The sequence below is a fragment of the Ailuropoda melanoleuca genome, chromosome 1, assembly GCF_002007445.2.
Source record: "Ailuropoda melanoleuca isolate Jingjing chromosome 1, ASM200744v2, whole genome shotgun sequence".
NCBI classification, from domain to species: domain Eukaryota; kingdom Metazoa; phylum Chordata; class Mammalia; order Carnivora; family Ursidae; genus Ailuropoda; species Ailuropoda melanoleuca.
The window spans coordinates 10,211,188-10,227,932 of NC_048218.1; the positions used below are offsets into that span (position 1 = coordinate 10,211,188).

The 16,745-nt window shown below is 47.5% G+C and overlaps 1 protein-coding gene across 5 annotated transcripts in view; it reads right to left on the minus strand.

Moving 5' to 3' along the window:
- Nucleotides 1-16,745, minus strand: part of KCNE2 (potassium voltage-gated channel subfamily E regulatory subunit 2) — a 189,015-nt gene that overhangs the window by 4,859 nt on the left and 167,411 nt on the right. For 2 of the 5 annotated variants that reach the window (XR_004623999.1, XR_004623998.1), the window contains 2 exons: nucleotides 9,303-9,397; nucleotides 8,612-9,047 (listed from right to left, as the gene is read on the minus strand). The gene's annotated coding sequence lies outside the window, so the exon portion shown is untranslated. Of the gene's footprint in view, nucleotides 1-8,611; nucleotides 9,048-9,302; nucleotides 9,398-9,540; nucleotides 9,564-16,745 lie in introns of those variants that run through there. The other 3 variants (XM_034655924.1, XM_034655931.1, XM_034655919.1) reach the window with 3 other exon arrangements.

Below are 16,745 nucleotides of genomic sequence, written 5' to 3' on the forward strand. Positions count from 1 at the left end.
ATATATTTATTATATTATATTATATTATATTATATATATTTATTTATCTTTAAGAAACAAAGCAGATCAAGAGGTGCTTCTTGATAAGACTTAATCATAGAATGAAAAGGGCTCAGGTAGATTAAGTACCTGGCCCCTGGCCAGGCTGGAAAAATTGAGTCCAAGGGGGATTCCTATTTTGAGCACTGTCGCATGAGACATGGCTGAGTAATCCATCGTCTGTTCCATAACCAAGGGAAAAGCGAATCAGTGTGTGAAAGCAGTTTTACTGATGGACATTATGCTAGAATGTTCTAATAGGTTTACATTTATGATACTCAGAATAACTCCTTAACGGATAGACCTTGATTGTATTGGGTATACATATTCTCCCTCTCTCAGTAGAACACGTAATAAGCGTTCAGTAATGTGAAGATTGTTACGTATGCTCTGTTGACCCATATGAAACTGCCATTTCTATATGTTAAATATGGTCAGTACTGGCAATTTCATATGGTACAACCTAACATAGGGTCAACATATGGTTCAACCTAACCTATATTTTCAGGCATTTTCAATAAATAGTTCTTGCTCAAAGAATAGGATGGGCCTCTAAAGATTATTTAGGCTGGCCTGCTCATCTGGCAGGTGCAGTAAGTATAGCCCAGAGAGCTTAAGTCACCTGTCCAGCATCACAGGACTTACATGTTGGCCACGGTGCTGGGACTGGAAACCTAAGTCACCCAGGCTAGCACCCAGCATCCACTGGGCCCTAACAGAGGTCACACGTTCCAATAATGCCCCATTTCCATCACCTGTGACGGGGCAGCTCGGCTGGGTAAAAGAAATGAGACCAAGACGACGGTTTCAGCTCACATACACCAAGTAGTTGTGCCGTATCTTCAGGACACATAATGATCCCCTAATTCCAGCTGTGTCTGTCACAGGTGTGTGTCATTCACAACAGAGACAATCTGGACACTATGAAGAAAGTAACACCCACTTGATCCCAAAACCCGAAGTTCTGTTTTCTTGAAAGATGGTGGTGGGGCACTGGGTGGCTCAGTCGGTTAAGTGACCAACTCTTGGTTTCAGCTCAGGTCGTGATCTCAGGGTTGTGAGACCGAGCCCTGCATCTCAGGTTCCATGTTCAGCAGGGAGTCGGCTTAAGACTCTCTCTCCCTCTGCCCCTCCCACTTTCAATAAATAAATAAATCTTCAAAAGAAAATGAAGAAAGATGGTGGATCATTAGTATCACCTGGACCTAACAAGGCAGTGAAGTCTTTTGTTGTTTATTGGTTTTTTTAGAGTTTTAGAGAGAGTGGGAGTGCACAGTGGCGGGGAAAGGGAGAGGGAGAGAGAGAATCTTAAGCAGGTTCCATGTTCAGCATGGAGTTAGACACGGGGCTCAATCCCATGACCCCAAGATATGACCGGAACTGAAATCAAGAGTCAGACACTTAACCAGCTGAGCTCACCCATGCGCCCCGAACTCTTTCATTTTTATACCAAGAAGATAAAAGGATATGATTATCTGCATTTACCATGAACATTCCATAAAAACACTTTCAAAATTTTCATTGGAGTATGAAGAATTGAGGAAGAAAAACAATAGCAAGAATTAGAATGAGAATGAGAGGGATGAGGAGAAAAAGAAGAGGAAGGAGAAGGAGAGGAAGGAAAAGAAGGAGAGAAAGGAGAAGAACAGAGAGAGAGAGAGAGAGAGGAAAGAAAGAAAGAAGGAAAGGCCATCTTATACCAGGAAAATCACTTTTACAAATGTCTAGAAAAGGGAAATCGATCACTTTGTTACTTAATTTCTCAAAAAATAATTTGCAATAGCGGCTTACCTAGGCAGTGCGTGAGCGGTGTGAGAGCCCCTGCTACACAGTGAGGCTGCTCTGAACCCCCTGATTGCTGTTGGCAAGCTCTCCAGGACCATGCATAAATCCCGGCCTCCCGGGCACCCTCTGCTTGCAGCCAACCAAGGCTTTGTTAGCCGCAGTCTGCGATCTCGGCTTTTATGAACCCCAACGTTTAATCTAATCTTACGTGGAAAGTTAAATACCAGCCGGCAGTTGGGAATAACCTTGGTGCCTGATGGGGTGTGCCTGCTTGGAGTCTGGCATTGGGTAGAGGCACCACAAGCTCCCTCCTCGGGCCCCGTGACGCCAGCCCCGACCAGGACACTGCCTGGCCACAGTGAGCCCCCCTCCTCAGGGAAAGGCTTAGCGGACAGCACCATTCCCCGCTGAACTTGTGCCGAGGGCAAGCATCCCAGGGAGACGAGATGAACACGGCCGTCTCTGGGTGGGTGTGGGTTGAGGGGAAGGCCAGAATGCCTCCTGGCAAGGGCCCCTATTCTACCCACCTCCTCCTAAACCTGATTTGGTTTAAAAATCCTTCTTTGAGACAATTTTCAAGTGGCTTTACAGCAACACGTTTATCTTGTGCAGTAGAAACCGGCCACAATAAAGGACACGGAAGCAAGTCCAGGGAATTATGTAAAGACCCCGAAAGAGCCAAACACTCTCTGTTTACCAAAAGATCCTTTTCAATCATGGTGGGAGTCCTTGGAATTGAACAGAGTGGGGCTTGGTAAGAGCTAATACCTATTATTAGCACATGTTATCACATGCCAGGTCCTTTTCAAATGCTTTTATTGTATCAGTCTCATGCAATCGTTGTGACAACCCAATGGAAAGGGACTCTGAGCTTTACAGCAAAGGAATCCAGGCACAGAGAGGTCAAGAGCTCAGGATAACATAGAGGGAGAGCCAGGATTTGAATCTAACCCTGAATGGTGGCCAGAGTAGTGACATACCACCAACATCACTTGAAGGTCATAGGGCTGTCCATCACTCTGTCATATAGTTGTGCAAAGTAAGATGACCTTTGTTTTACGATTGAATTTTCTCATCAGACGGTGCTCTGAGCAATGTGGCTTGAGGTGCACTGGGTGGCAGGAGGAAGGTGGCTAGGAAATCAAATTATCTACAACTCCTCATAGTAGTTAACGTGGTGTGATCTAAAGAAGCACAAGGATCTCTGAACTCCACGCCAGGCTCTCCTGACACCATTTGTCCTCATAGATTGTCTTCACCGAACTCGATTAGGCAACCTCAACCAGACAAAAATGGTTTGATGGTCCAATTGGGCTGAAAGTGTCTCCATGGAAACGGAAGGCGTTCAAATGGCTCCCAGGGAAATTCCACTGGGGCAACCCTGCCACCTGCTGGTGGAAACAAGGAACAGAGACCAACGTCTCCCTCACTCCTGAACCGGTCTTGGCCATTTAATTTGGTGTCTTGCATTCTCCTAGTGCAAAGATGAGGAGAATCAAAACAGCGTGCAAGTCTACACTTCAGTAATTTGAGGCCGAACTGGAAGGCAATACATCATAGAGGCTGAGAGCTTGGCTTTGGAGGCTGACGAACCAGGTGAGCAAATTACTTACATTCCTGATCTCTGGATCCTTCATCCGGAAAATGGGAAGATTAAGAGCCCCTACCTCATTGGGTTGTCACCAAAGTTAAATGAGAGAGTGAATGGAAAGCACTTAGTACCGAACCCGACCCATAGTAAGATAGGGAGTGTTTTATACGTATTAGCTTTTGCTAATATTTTTAAGAGACATAAGCAAGAGGACATGGCAGTGAGAAGCAGAGCTTGACCAGACCTCACCAAAGAAAAGAACATCCTAGCTCTGTGTGAAGAGTAGCTCCTTAGTGGTTTATTTTTAGATCGCTCCTACTCATGCCCTGATACTCAATTCACACAACTGGGACGAGATGACAAAGTGGATGCAGAGGTGGAGTATACGTATGACCCAAGCATCAGCTGCGGGCTGGAGAGGAAAATGGGAGGAGGACAGAGCTGTTCCATGTCCCCCCCGACAGGCTTCAGCTCCCCTGGCCTCTGCAAAAGGCTCTCAATAGATTCACTCTGCATTGTCCCCCACAGGAGAGTAAAACGGTATCTGCCAGAAAGCGAGGTTCATAAAAGCAAATGTTCTCTTTGAAAATCAAATTGCAACCCACACCTTTACAGAGCTCCTCTGCCTACATATGGCATATGTTTTTAAAGCCCAGGGAGTTGAGTCTGCTTTTGAATTTAAACTTGGATGTTACCCAGTTCCACATCCAGAACTACAAACCCAAAATTCCTTCGAAAGATAAGAACAGTGGAAGACTGTTTAGAATTTAGCCTGCCTTTCCAGCTACAAGTACTGTGTTTATGGCACCACTATGATACAAATCAAAAGGCTAGCAACTGCTAGCCGCAAGTAATGGGGAATGCAGGAAGTTGGGTAATTGTCTTTGGAGAATTTCAGATCAGTCAGTGCCTCTCTGCTCCAGGCAATCCTGCTAGGAGATATCCCGTACAGGCTTTATCTACTGACCTCCTGTTATGGTAGGTAACTCTATGTCCACATCCTCTTTCCTTCTCCACACCCTCCCAGTATCTCACAATTCACAGTTAAATCCAAATTCAGACTTTGCATTTCTATAGTGGTGGAAATACTCTTCTTAGATGACCTAATCACCTCTCTCCTATACAAATTTTGGTTTTCAAGGAGTAAATTATGATTTTGTTTTTTTCATTTTCACAAAGCTGTACCTCTCAATGGCTCAACGTCATTACTCATTAGGGAAATGAACTTACAACCACAATGAGATACGACTACACACCTCCTGGAATGGCTAAAGTCCTTTCTAAAAAACCAACACCACCAAATGTTGATGAGAATACGGAGTAACTGGAACTTTCTTACAGTGCTGGTGGGAGCATACAATGGTACCACCACTTGGAAACATCTTGGCACTTTCTTAGAAAGTGACCACAGGGCCTTAACAATCCCACTCTTAGGTATTTACCCAAAATAAGTGAAAAAAAGTGTGTCCACACAAAGACTCACACGTGAATGTTCCTAGCAACTTTATTCATAATAGCTAAAAACTGGGAATAACCCAAATATCCCTCAAGAGATAAATAGCTAAACAAATTGTAGTGTATCTATACCATAGAATATTGCTCAACAATAAAAAGGAACAAACTAATGATACGTGCAACAGCGTGGATAAATCTCAAAAACATTATCTGAGCAAAAGAAGTCGGATACACAAAAAAAGCTGAACTGAACTGAAAATGATTCCATTTCTAGAAATTCCAGAAAAGGCAAAAGTAATCTATGGTGACAGTAAGCAGGTCAGTTGTTTCCTGGGGCCAAGTAAGGGGAAGATTGGCTGCAAAAGATTGAAATTTATGATCATAATTTATGGAGTGACTGAATTGTTCTAGATCTTGATGGTGGTGGTAGTTACTGGGTGTACATATTTGTCAAGATTCACTGACCTGTACCCTTAAAATGGATACATGTAATTTTATGTAAAGTCTACCACAATAAAATTGATTTCTTTTTTTAAAAAAGATTTTATTTATTTATTTGAGAGAGAGAGAGAAGAGCATAAGCAGGGGGAGGGGCAGAAGGAGAAGCAGACTCCCCACTGAGCAGAGAGTCTGATGCAGGTCTCCATCATAGGACCCTGGGATCATGACCTGGGCCAAAGGCAGACACTTAACCGACTAAGCCACCCAGGTGCCCAATAAAATGATTTCTTAAAAATCCATGTGTATGTAGTTGACTTGTAAATTTATATCCCAGGCCAGTCCTCTCCTCTGGACTTCAGACTCAAATGTCCAAATGCTTGCTTGACATTTCCATGTGGATGTCTAAGGGGCATCTCAACTTCAAGGTCCAAACAGAACTTTTGATTCTCCCACCAAATCTGCTCCTCCCTCTGCCCCATCTCAGCAAAGTGGCCCCACCATCTTCCCAGTTCCTTAAGCCAAAACCCTAAGAAATAGTGTTGACCCCTTTCTTTTTCTCACCTCCTTGTTGGGGAACACCATCGGAAAGATGTGACCACCCACTGACCTGTGATCTGGATGGGGGCACTTGGAGGCTCTTCATACCCCACCCTGTCCTTGGAGTGTGGGTTCTTCTCACCTTTCCTTCTCCCAGAGGTTGCTCCAAGAACATGGCCTTGAGATAATGATGTGGTGTTGAGAACACCTGCATAGTATATGTGTTGAGACCCAGTTAAGGCCTCTTTATAAGCTTTTAAGAGTTGGCAACCAGGTGTGGGGATCCATTGTCTTGAAGCCGCCCAAGGCAAGGCTCATATGTAAGTTCCCTTTGGAACTTTAAACCTGCCACCTACCAGCCTGGAGTGGCCATCTCTCTCTTAGAGCTCTTGCTGCCCTCTGAGTACAGGGGCTAGTTTCAGGTTATACAGGGAAGCTGCTGGGAGGGTTGCAAACCAACGGTCTCACATTCAATCCATTAGCAAATACTGTTGACTGTCTCCCATCCAAGAAAACGCTCTCCAAGCCTTTGAGCATGGCTGTATGAATTTGCCTACTGGGTGACACTGAACCTACCAGAAACTTAGCAACCCATCTCAGCTTCTTTGAAAGACATGCTGGGGCTTGTGTGTTAACTAGTGTAATAGCCAAATGCAAAGAAGAATTACAATCCATTTCATGAGCCAGCCAGATAGCTGTTCTCAGAATCTTGCCCTTTGTTTGTTGTACTTTCTCCCTGTTGCCCTGAACCTACTTCTTCTCATTTCTGCACAGACTCTTTGACCTTGTCTCCTTTGCCTGGAAAACAAGAAATTCAGCTTTGTTTGTTACTTCTCTAGTAGTTTTGGGTTTTAATTTGACACCTCAGAATACACCAAATCAGTCTAGTTTCTTTAAACCACCATTGGCTCATGGCTGAACTGTGTCATGACTTACTGTCTTCAGCTTTCCACTCTTCATCCCCATTCATCCACTTCTAAGAGGGACCACATAAATCAGAACATGCTGGTCCCTGTATGAATTTCTCCACTGGTTTCCCAGCATCTTCAGAATAAAGTCCAGAATGCCTGGTGCCATAGAGCACCTAGACCCTGGTCCCCTCTCTGACCTCTCCTTCCTCTGTAGCCTGATCCTGCCTCCCTGCTCTTCTCATTTCTGCCTTAGGATCTGTATTAGTTTATTATTGTTGCTGTAACAAAATACTATAAACTTAGTGATGTAAAACAACACAAATGTTTTATCTGAAGTTCTGGGGGTCAAAAGTCCAAAGTGTGGGTAGGGTGGTTCCTTCTGGAGACTGGAGGGAGAGCCTGATTCCTCTGGAGGCTGCCCTAATTCCTTGGAAGGGAGTGATGGCCCTTCCTCATGTCATTCCAAGCTCTGCTTCCACCATCACATCTTCTGACCTCCAACTGACCTTCCTGCCTTCCTCTTCTAAGGACCTTGGTGATTGCATTAAGCCTGGCCAGACAATCCAGAATAATCTTCTCATCTCAAGACTTTTTTTTTTTAAAGATTTTATTTATTTATTTGACAGAGACAGCCAGTGAGAGAGGGAACACAAGCAGGGGGAGTGGGAGAGGAAGAAGCAGGCTCCTAGCGGAGGAGCCTGATGTGGGGCTCCATCCCAGAACGCTGGGATCATGCCCTGAGCCAAAGGCAGACACTTAACCGCTGTGCCACCCAGGCACCCCATTATCTCAAGACTTTTATTCAATCACAACTGCAAAGTCCCTTTTACCATATAAGGGAAGCATATTCACAGGTTCTAGGGATTGGGGTGTGGGCATCTTGGAGGGACCATTATTCAGCTGACCACAGCACCTTTGCATCGGCTGTTCCTTCTGCCTGGAATGCTCTTCCCCCAGATCTTAGCACAGCTCACTTCTTCTTCACTTCAAATGGCATCTTCTCAGACAGGTGTTTTCCTGCTGTCCCTATCTGTCACACTGGAACCCACCCTAGTCACCAGTCATCCTACTGTATTTTCCTTGTAGCATTTTTTTATTGTCTGAGTTGTGCAGGGCTGCCTCTCACTGTGGTGTAGGTCAGGCAATGCATAATGGGAGGAAGCCCTCATGGAGAGTGGGAACGGAGTCTGTGCACAGCCCATACCCTGTGTGTGTGTGTGTGGCATCTTTAAATTCTGAACTTACCCTCTTTTATTGCTTGCTATTTCCTTTTCCTGCCTCTAACTAGCACTTGAGGTCCGTGACAGCAAGAACTTTGTTTGTGTTGCTTTTCCCGAGTCTGGTTGAACAACTGCTCTTGATGCTTCCCAAACTCTCGGAAAAGACTGCAACTCTAGATTCGGGTGCTGAGGGAAGCCAACCACCCCATCTATTTACAAGGTACTGAGATCATTCTTCCAATCAAAAATATACTTGGAATAGAAACTTTGCATCCTTTTGAGAGCATTAACAATACTTGAAGTTTCCAAATGGGACTCCTAATACAGGACATTTCCTTTGATGGTTTTAGAACGAGCATATCAGATTTTGTGAAAGGCTGGAGTTGAATGTGCTGAGAAACCACTGGTACTTTCATGAGCTGCACATGGAGATGCTTCTTCTTCTTCTTATTCTTTTAAAGATTTTATTTATTTATTTGACAGAGAGAGAGACAGCCAGCGAGAGAGGGAACACAAGCAGGGGGAGTGGGAGAGGAAGAAGCAGGCTCCCAGCAGAGCATGGAGCCCGATGCGGGGCTCGATCCCAGCACCCTGGGATCATGTCCTGAGCCGAAGGCAGACACTTAAGGACTGAGCCACCCAGGGCCCCCCCCTTTTTAAGATTTTATTTATTTATTTGACAGAGAAAGAGACAGTTTGACAGAGAGAGAGACGGCACATAGAGCTTCGAATTTCTCTGCGCAGCTTCGGAATATTACAAGAGCTGACAATGGCTCTGGATGCCATTTGACTGAGGAGTCACTAGAATGTTCTGTCTTCTTTAAGTCAAAAACAAGCTTGACTTCTTCCAACAAATATGGCTTCATCAAGAACTCTGCTCCCCAAACATGTGGGGATTTTGCTAAGAATCAGGCCTACCTTTGCTTAGAACCCCGGTCCTGTTAGTGCACCCAACAAAGCTCTTTCCAGAGGGTTCTTTCCAGACGTGTCATTGGCAATATCTCCCCTCATTCCCAAGCCCTTCATTTGGGCACTGTGTTGAGTGGGTTTTCTCTGGAGCTTCTGTGTCTAATTCAAAGACAGAAGTCCAGGCTGGAGAGTCTCCAGGACCAGAAGAGACTGACCCCCCCACCCCGGCATGGCGTGGGAACACCCACCCCACCCACCCATTGCCATGGACTCCCAGCCCTTCTGCCCTCCTGACACAAGCAGGATTGGCCTCAGTGGGGGACATCGGCTAAACCCGAGCACCTGCTCCTTGAAGAAATATTTCCTAAGAACTCTGTCTCCTTGAAAATTTAGAACAAACCCATGATTCCTTACCTGGTCTTGGAGAAAAACATCTCCAGGCCTCTGCTGGGCTCCAAAGTGTGGGAGCTTTAAGAATTTGCTTCACCTCAGACCCGTCAGGATGGCTGCTATCAAAAAAGCAAACAGACAGACATTGGTAAGGATGTGGAGAAACTGGAAGCTTCGCACACCATCGGTGGGAATTCAAAATGGTAGAGTTGCTGCACAAGACAGCGTGGAGGTGCCTCCAAAAAATTAAAACTAGAACTACCATATGATCCAGCAATCCCAGGTCTGGGAATTTATCCCAAAGAACTGAAATCAGGGTTCTCGAAGGGATATCTGCATCCCCGTGTTCATTGCAGCACTATCCACAGCAGCCAAGACGTGGGGAAAAAACCCTACGAGTCCACCAACAGATAAATGGGTGAAGAGTATGGGGCACGCACATACAATGGGATAGTAGTCAGCCTTTAAGAAGAGGAAACTTCTATGTGACAACACGGAGACACTGGGAGGACATCAGGCTGAGTGAAATCAGCCGGTCACAGAAAAACAAACACTCCCTGTTTGCACTTCTCTGAAATGTCTAGAATAGTCAATTCAGAGAATCAGAGAGTGGAATGGTGGTTGCTGGCGACTGGCGGGAGGCGGAGATGGGGAGTGACTACCCAACAGGCACAAAGTTTCAGTTGAGTCAGATGAGAAGGCTCCAGAGATCTGCTGTCTCACATGGTCCCTGCAGTGAGCAATGTGGCATCACGCACGGAAAGATTGTTAAGAGGGTAGGGCACGTGCAAAATGTTCTTCCCACAGTAAAATAAAATTAAAAACCAAAGAATTTGCTTCCAGTTAGCAACCTCAAGGAGAAAGCTCAGCTTTACTGAGTATCCAGAAAAAGGATGGCCCAGGGGCCCCTGCTGTCCAGCTCTGGAGAATTCCTGACGACCACTTTCTATTGTATGGTCTATCAAGCTTGATAGGTTCCCCTCTGCTGGGCTAGAGAAAGAGTCTACACCGGAGGCTGCGGTGTTCAGAACAACCACACTGTGTCCCCACAGCACTGTCAAGTGTGCATGACTCATAAGCTACTGAGTCCAGAGGTGTTCAGTTGTGCGGAGCTGATGAAAACGGCCTCGCGCTGCTCTGGGTGGGAGAGCCCTCTTCCCGGCTGGCCCTCACTGCCGAGAGCCCTTAGCAAGGCTTTGGGTTGATTTCCTTTAAAATTTTTATTTTAGAGAGTGATGAATATAACCATTCTATCTATTTCTGGTTTATTATTTTATTTTGAAATCATGATAGACTCAGAGGAAGTGGCAAAAGTGCTGAGTCCCCCCTGCGCTTCACCCAGCTTTCCCCCAACAGTGACATCGTGCATAACTAAAATAGAATATCAAAACCAGGAAACTGGGGGCGCCTGGGTGGCTCAGTCGGTTAAGCATCTGACTCTTGGATTCTACTCAGGTTGTGATCTCAGGGTCGTGAGATCGAGCCTCGCGAGGGACGCTGTGCTCAGCACAGAGTCTGCTTAAGACTCTCTCTCCCTTGGGGCGCCTGGGTGACTTGGTCATTAGGCGTCTGCCTTCGGCTCAGGGCGTGATCCTGGGGTCCTGGGATCGAGCCCCACGTTAGGCTCCTTTGCTGGGAGCCTTCCTCTTCCTCTCCCACTCCCCCTGCTTATGTTCCCTCTCTTGCTGGCTGTCTCTCTCTCTGTCAAATAAATAAGTAAAATCTTTAGGAGAAAAAAAAAAGACTCTCTCTCCCTCTACCCCTTCCATGAATAAACAAATCTTACAAAAACGGGAAACTGATATTGACACAGTGCCATTAACTAGCCCACAGACCAAATTCAGATTTCACCCTTTTTTCCTGCACTCGTGTGTGTGTGTGTGTGTGTGTGTGTGTGTGTAGTTTGATGCAACTTCATCTGATGGATAGATTCGTGGAACCAGCACCGTAATCAGCCCCATCACCATTATGGAACTAACCTTGACATGCTCTCCTTTTCCACTTGCACCCCTCTCTCCTATCCCTATTCCCTGGTCGCCCCCTCTGTAAATCTGCCACTTCTAGAATGTTCTATAAATAGGATTATACATTATATAACCCTTTGAGACTGGCTTTTTTCCCACTCAGCACGATGCCCGTGAGATCCGTGTGAGTGGTGTACGTCCATGGCTAGCGGCTTAATGTTACTCTGGTAAACAGATGTTCAACCACTCACCTGCTGAAGGGTATTTGGTTGTTTTCAGGTTTTTTTGCTATTGTGAATAGAGCTGCTATGAACGTTTATATACAGTTTTGGGCGTGAATGTAAGTTTTCATTTCTCTGAGGTAAACATTCAAGAGTGCAGCCGCTGGATCGGATCACAGTTGCATGTTGAGTTTGATAAGAAATTGCCAATTTCGTTTCCGGAGATGCTGCACCATTTTACATTCTGACCAGCAATGAGTGAAAATTCTAGTTGCTCCACATCCTCCCCAGCAAAGCTCTGTGTTTTGTACCCAGACTTATGAACGCTTAGGACTCTAGAACATTGGAACTGTAGGAGGCTTTAAAGGTTACGCAGTCCAGCCCATATTCTGCACAGGAAGGAGCCGGATGTGGAGCAGGGACCTGACCATCCCTTGTCCCTTCATCCAAGTCCTCTGTTACTCTTACCACCTTCCCTGTGTTGCAGAGCTGACTGGGCTTTTTGACATCTCTGCAAACGTGTGAAAGGTTGGGCAGGACCTGAGAGCCTTGTTCAAGCGTCGGGGCGGGGGGGCGGGGGATGTCTTGCCCAGGAAACTTGACCTTGTGCTTTGCTGCCATTGAAGAAACCAGGCTCCGGCTGACTCTCCAGTGCTCGCACGGCTCTCAACGCATTGTCTTCTCTCAGGAAATTACTAACAGCACCAAAGTTCAAATACAATCTGAAGTTACAGCCCACAGCCAACTTTCCCAGGCTCACCCGGCCTGCCCAGCGGTAATGTCAACACCCATTGCCTCTAGCTCAGCTCCTTGAATTTATGGAGAACCTACTGTGTGCTGGGCACTGGGCAAGGCACTTGATGTCCCATGGCCTCTGGTCTTCACCCCAGTCTGCCAGGCTGGCCCCATGAGCCCCATCTGACAGAGGAGGAAACATGGCTGGGGAAGTCACGATCACATGCAAAAGTTTCAGAATAAAAGACTAAGGTATAGGTCGTTATTACACACAGCATGCATACAATAATCTTTGGGGTGATCAAAGTGGCCTTTCCCGTCATTTTCTGAGCATAAATATGCAATGTGCTTCTCCCTGGGTTTTATGCCTGAAACGCGCATAGCGGACACCAGGTGGCGCCAACGCTGAGCTTTTCCCTCCTCCCGGACCCTCCAGACTTGTCACAGAAGCCCTTTGCTGATTCTACCACCGTGCGTGCTTCCAGCCCAACTATAGCATTTCTAGCACATTAAACTCTTTTTTTAAATAGCAGAGATCCTTGCTTTCTTAAAAAATCAAATCAGTAAATATTAACATCTACACATCTTTCTAAAAAGGTTGCACTTTACAGCAAAAAGCCAGAAATGCAACATCGAGGTGGAACATAGAACCTTTCCACTAAACATCAACTGTTTAAAATTGCTGGTTATCCTAACTTCAACTTTTCCATATATGGATGTTCTTGAGAAACAGATAACTGTTCCAGACCCTTCCTGCAGTTTGAATGCTGGAAAGTCATGAATTTCTCTGCAGAGAGGAAGCTCAGACATTATCTGCAGTTTTGTTTACTACTGAGCTTGTTGGGGGATATTTTAAGAACTGAAGCCCTCTTGTTTTGCTTGCGATGCCCAACTCCTTATAATCTCCTAATTGCCCTGTTTCTTCCTGTGTGGATGAATTATGTTCTGGTTCTTTGTTCTTCCGAACGAAAACATGAACGGGGAAAGGCAAGTGCTTCTTAACACGCCTCTGGTCCCAGCGCCCCCTTATTTCCCTAATTCAGATATTTCCTATTCAGGAATTCTTCTCCCTAATTCCCTTTTCTTTGAGGTTTCAACCAGCTGCTCAACTTACACTAGTGTGTCTGGGAATTCTTTTCCAGTCTGCATCCATAGGAATCCCCTCCATCCCAGGCAAAGCGGGACGATTTGCGATCCTAGCTGTCTAAATTTGAGCCGAAGTGAACTTGCGTTGAATTTTAGATTCAGATTTGACTTCGCTTCTTGTAGCGGGCTTCCTTCTTCACCGTATTACGCATCATTCATTCACTCGCTCAGCAAATGTGTACCCAGGAAACCTCAACTCTCTCTCTACCATCCCGGATCTCTCACAATGGGTCTTGACGTTTACCTTTGCTGGGTTTTGATGCCAGCGATTCGTGTCATATCCCTTCTAAGGTTTGCAGCGCCAGACGCAGCATCTAATTCCAACAGATGCCTCATTAATGGTTATTAAATGAAAAGGAAAAAAACTGAACGTCCCTCTCCCCCTCGAGGTTACTGCTTTTCTGTGGTTCCCAGAATGTCATTACTTTGGAACCTTACAAGCCCCTGCTTGGAGCCAAAGAGGGACATCACGATGTCACGCAGGGTCCCGGCTATGATAGGGACAGCAGCGTCCAGTAGTTTTTAGAACCTGCCTCAAATTCCAAATTCCTGGTTTCCCTTCTGGGAATAAAATCTCCCCGAGTTTGTTTTCCGTGGGGTTCAGATTTAGATTTATGAGAAGTTAGCACGTAGAAGGAACCCATAACTCAAGAGCAGTCTTCATTTTGCACCAGACCTCAAAATTTCAGAAGAGGAGGTAGTGGTTGCAGGAGTGGGAGAAAGGAATTTGCCGGAGAGATTGTCCTCTATTCCCAAATAAGTTCTGACTCTCTTTCCCAGCCAGACTCTCTATAAAAGGGAAAACTGGACAACAGGCAGTGGGAAAGGAGCGCGTCCTGGCAACTTGCTGCAAAGCCTCGTACACCATGCTGTTTACAAATTCCTGCAGCCAGCCCCGGGATCCAAATGTGGACAGCTCTGTTTATGTAACTAAAATAGATGCTTCTACCGTGTGATTAAGGTGGCTCGGGGAGCTGGGCCACTGTGAGGCGATGTGTGCTGCAGGCCAGAGGGGAGCACAGAGCATGGGAGCCCTGGGACCCTGGCAGGTATGAGGTTGATGAGATTGGTTTTCTGGCCAAGAGATCTCCCAGGGTAGGCACATCGCAGGTGCAGGGGAGAGCTGGAGGAGTCACAACCCGGCATCCTTTGTTGCTGTCGGTCTTAGAGGACCAGGGACCAGCCCAGCACTGTCCCCTCCCGGCTGCATCCTTGCCCTGCACAAGGCAGGATGTTTGGAAGGAAGCCCCCCCACTGCACCACCAGGAGAGGATGGGTTCCAGCATGCGGTTCCACTGCCGGGATCAATAAAGAGGCTTGAGTGTTCTAGGGTCGGTAGACGTGCAGCTCAGTGAAACCTTCCCTCCACTCACCACGCCCTTCACATCTCTGCACGCTGTGCTTCCTGACCAGAAGACGTGTTCTTCTAGAAGCAGTGCAAGTTTCCCCTCCAGACATTCTCCACCCCCTCCCCAGCTGGAAGTGGTCCCGGCTCCCTCCTCTGGGCACCAAGGTCACCCATCACGGGGTCCATCCACTGCACTCCTGGGGGAGCTCTTGGGGGTCAGGGTCTGTGTCTCACCACCTTTATATCAGCCTTGGCCCCAGCATAGTGCCCAGCCCGGGCAGTCAAGTGGGCTGACGGCTTGTCTTTTGGCGTCATGGGAAGACAGCATCCAGGGGCCACGGGATGAGAGTAAGCAGGAGCACACATGTCACAGCACTGCTGACACCCCACGGGCTCCCTGAGTCTCAGAGAAGGAGGCCCCCGTTCACGTGGCTTCCAGGCTGGCTGTGCCGCCTGTGCTGGGCTCCTCACGGCTCCTCCTGCTCCAGCCTCCTTCGTCTTCTCAGCTTTGCAAGGACGCATGCACCTTGGAGCCCTGTACACACTCTTTCTTCTCCAGAGACGTGCTGTCCCGCCCATCCACATCCCCTCTCTGATCTACCCCGGTCGCCGTTCTGGTCTGCTCCCAAATGCCTCGAGAGCACCTCTCCTCGGTCTAGATTAAGTCCCCTTCTTCTATGTTCGCCACACGCCAGCTGCTGCTATAATGTCTTATGTGTACTCACTGCCCTCTCGGGGGCAGAGAAGGGTTTGATCTCTGGGACCCCGGCCACGGCTCCCTGTGCACCCCCTCCTGGCATTACTATGACAGTGTGCGATCCTTGTGTGAGTGTTTGCTTACTGTCAAGTTTTCCTGCTTGAGTCTGGAGAACGGGAAACCCGTCTTCTTCTCCACTGTCTTCCCAATGCCCAGCCCAGTTACCTGGCTTCGTAGAAACGAACTAATGACTGGATGAATTAATTAATCAACCGAAGGAGGCCTGGAAAAACTCAGGAGAGAGAGCCTGGAGCAGTCAGACTCAAGGTCACCTTGAGACAGGCAAGAGCAAGCTAGAGCTTGACGGTGGCCCACCACAAAAGGAGATTCCAGGGAACAAAGGGGTGACTACCCTCTGCCCGAATCAACGGGATCTTATAGGCAACATGTCCGAGGAGAACAGGCAACAGAAAAACCCCACGGTTTTAAGCTGACTGTCTTTTTCTCTTTTTCTTTGGAAAAAAATCGACAGCAGGGTTCTTCACGGAGGCCTTAAGGGGGAAGCGGGCGGCTGGGGCAGGCGGCGGGAGGAAGAACAGTGCGGGACCATCCACATCTCTGATCACAGACGCAGAGTCAAGGAGCCAGAGGCCCCACTGAAGTCACACTTGGACGCCGAGCTCCAGGTGCAAGGGTGGGCACGGCGGCTGCCAGGCCCAGCGCGGGCACACACAGGGGGTATTCACAGCCCACGGCCGCAGCCGCTGCCGCCCGCCCTGCGCACCCCCCAGCGGCAAACAGAACCCTCTGTCTCGGTTCCTGAGTCAAGCCTGCGCAGAATTAACTGTAATAATTGGCAGGTGTGCTGCTGGCTTCTGGGTTTCAATCCACTGGGGGCTCGTGAAAACTGGATGTTCCGCCGCAGCCAGTATTTAGCTTGGGCTCCGAGAAGCTTCAGCTTTCCATGACGAGAGACGAAGTGTGTGGCTGCAGCTGCCCTGGGCAAACAAGAGCTCCAGAACGGCCTTGGAGAAATAGGCCCCTCTGGCCAACAATCCAGTTCGCTCCTTGGGGAAAGGGGAGGAAGTAGCCTTTGACCTGCTGCCCTTCTCAGGAGCACAGAGTAATGGAGAAGAAAGGAGCCTTTCTGGGAGTTGTTGTTGTTTTCCCGCAGGATGGAAGACAGTGATCATCTCCTCCAGAAGTTTTCTAGGGCAGGAACGCTCTTGGACTTCTTCCCGTGAATACCTAGGGTGATAAGGACGCTTATCGCAGTCCGCAGCCAGGAAGCAAGGCCAGCCGCCTAGCAACAGCCACTGCCCCTGGGGCACCGCTGCTGTGCCCGTGGCCAACCTC